This window comes from Frankliniella occidentalis, unplaced genomic scaffold (assembly GCF_000697945.3).
Source record: "Frankliniella occidentalis isolate FOCC.00 unplaced genomic scaffold, Focc_3.1 Scaffold27, whole genome shotgun sequence".
NCBI lineage: Eukaryota > Metazoa > Arthropoda > Insecta > Thysanoptera > Thripidae > Frankliniella > Frankliniella occidentalis.
In genome coordinates, this window is record NW_026267157.1 from 2332518 (window position 1) to 2335633 (window position 3116).

Genomic DNA, 3116 nt, shown 5'->3' on the forward strand with positions numbered 1-3116 from the left:
ATAAAAAAAAGAATATGTGACTTAAGGTTTGTTAAAGGGTCTTCTCACATTAACATTCAACCTGAAGTTAATTTTAAGAAAATATACAAACAGGAGAGGAAAAGCAAAGTAGATGTTGGGCACAGAAGAAATTCTTAGACATACTCTATGAAATAGTGGCAAACACATCTATATGGAATATCATCAATGTTAGATCATATACACAAATTATTTACAGGTCTTGAATACCTTTGGATCACTGTTTTGAAGACATCAATATTTACACAACTTATTTGGAAACACTGTATGTAAGTAAATGAAGTATCGCCTCAAAAGTGCCAGAGTTGTCTGTTGTCAAAATGCAATTTGACTAATTATTTTTACATAATCAAGCACTTGCACAGGATGTTATGAGGCGTCTCTTTTTAAAATGAATGTTTATGCCTGAATATTTATATATATATATATATATATGTATTTATATTTACAACTTTGGTGTTTATCACAGAGCTGGAGATGAACTCTATACCATAGAAATGAATGATAAAATAAGGGAGAACAAAAAAAAAGCTACCACTTGCTTAACAACATAACACTTAAGAACTTTGGCCCAACATTTCAGTGTCTCAAAGTCAGTTATTTGTTTCTTTCACACCATAGAACATAAAATACAAAACCAAAGAGAAAAGTTGGAAATGGGAAACCCTTGTGGCACCAAACATTTAGACAACGTTCTGACATAGTTCTTTTGGTTCTCTGAAGGTTGCGTAAACGTTCTAAGAATGCTATGTGCTACAAGGGAAAGAGGCTTAAAAGTACACATTGTTAACAAAATTGTGCTATGCTGGTTCCTTAACAAATTTACAACAGCGATCATCACACAAAATTTGACAGAAGTGTCTCATTGCCTCAAGAAACCTTACAAATAAATATATTTGCTTTAACTTTTTTTTAGCAATAGATTGCTAAAATGCACCAAGTAAGATTCAATCACATTTAGTCATTTGCCATACACACAAAAATATTCAATAATTGAAACAGACAAGAAAGCAGTTTTTACATTTTCATTAATGACAACAAGTTTTGGATAAGAAGGTACCAAGTTGACAGGCGTCACAATGGAACCATTCTGACAGTCCTGCAAATATATTATCAGCACCATATCAGCAAACTTAGTTTTGAAGGAGGAACTATAAAAAATTGTTCCTCCTACTCTTATCTAGTTATGTATCTACTACCAGTATACATATTTGCTTTTAGAAAAAGTGTGTTTTTCTCACCAAATTTGATTTTCATTTCTAGTAATACATCTCAAACGTGTATGTAATTTTGGAAATACTTTTCAAATGTCTTTCAATGCACAAGTAAAGCTTTTCCAGCAAGTTTGTTGCATATTATTAGACCCTTTGTTAATTTTATTTTCTGTGAAAACTATTCCCAGAGCAAAAAAGATTTCATCTGTAAGTACCTCCAGGTTTTTAAAAGAGAAACTTACATACACTGTTGGTGCTAAGTGCTCAAAACAATTGTTGTTTGGTCTAGGGTAGTGCAGTATTATTGACAGTATATTTTTAATTATACTATGTACTATTTGCTTAGAATAGGTTGTCTATAATGACATGTAAACTGGTTTCCAGAGAGCTACAGCATAAATTTTGAGTCCCTTAAACACATTGTGGACCATTGTGTGGAGTCACTGGACCATTCTCATTAGTTGGCTAGCGACCTATATAAAATAGTGCATTGAGCTTCTCTTTCTGGTTATCAGGAGATGAGTGACACAGCTTTCTGCTTTTACTCATACACTTATCTCCACCATGAAGAAAATATTTACCTTTATGCCAGAAGAGAAGGTTGCCTAAAGAATAGAGCAAATAATTTTCTGCCTTAAATACTGGCTTGTATGGCACTTTTGTTTCATTTCGTCTAAAAACACATAATATTTTTAAAATCAGTTTCTGTACAGTTCTTACTTAAAAGTATTACTCTTTGATACATATCACACACTCTACAAATAAATAATATTTAAGAGGTATAGAAAATATATGATATAGAATACTGTAAATAGAATATATAACTTTCTGATACTTTATATACCAATACAATTCCGTACTATAGAGTACAATGCCGAGGGAAAAAAAAGTTATGAGACGTAAGATGACAGCAGAGGCATCCCCTTAATTCCTAACTTGAACAACAGTAGAAGTAGTAGTATAAAACACTGATACTCTACTGTTGCAATGGTAGGTAATGGATAAAATCAGAAAAAAATGTCAATGTTGAACCAGTGAAACCGGGGCCACCCCTCCTTCCCTTCATGCATTTTAGCGCAACAAAACAGATTTGTGCTTGCTTGACGTATTGTTGATGCATTTAAATGTTCACCTTCACTCCAACAATAGTACATCCAATAATAGTGAAGTAATCATTGCTGCGATGCTCTGTGTGCGCCGTTCTTGTGCTTCTTGGGAGGGGGAAGGGGTAGCTCCAGTCGGGGGGGTCCACGCCTCTGCCAGTCGAGTCTCTCGAGCTGTCGAGACCAGAGGGAGGGGCAGGACAAGGGGGAGTCGACTTGGGTAATCCAGAGGGCGGCCCACGCTAATATAGACGTCATTCGAAGGCAATCCGGACACACGGTAGTCCTAGTACAGTAATCCGTGCTACACAACAATTTTAGCAGTCGATTCCCCCTTGGGATAGGACTTCCCTGGACTTAAAGCACTGACCCTATTTGCTTCTCTTGGACCCGCAAGAAAAGACAAAATATACAAGTGAACCAGGCCAGGCCTGACACCGCTGACGGCTCTATAGCCAAGTCACTTTCACGACATTAAGTAAACGCAATGTCATCACTCGGATCAATCCCCGCACGATTCGAGAGCAGTTGGGCTTCGCTCTCGCGGAGCAAGAGCGGCCTCTCCTGTGCGTTGACCTCCTCCGGGGCGCGGTGGGGGAGGGCGTGCCCCGGGGTGCCCCACAGGGGTCGCCCCCCACCGCGCCCCGCCCCTCCCCGCTCACTTGGACGCGAGGAAGGACGCGGACGGCTGGTGCGGGGTCGGCGACGAGGAGCACGATCTGCTGAGTTGGCGGTAAGGGTCCACGAGGAGCGAGCTGCCAGAGGGCCCGCCCCCGCCGCC

At 39.1% G+C, this 3116-nt stretch overlaps 1 protein-coding gene across 1 annotated transcript in view; it reads right to left on the reverse strand.

Annotated features, from left to right (window-relative positions):
* LOC113209346 (GTPase-activating Rap/Ran-GAP domain-like protein 3) overlaps nt 1-3116 on the reverse strand; it is a 68603-nt gene that overhangs the window by 11673 nt on the left and 53814 nt on the right. The window lies entirely within an intron of this gene.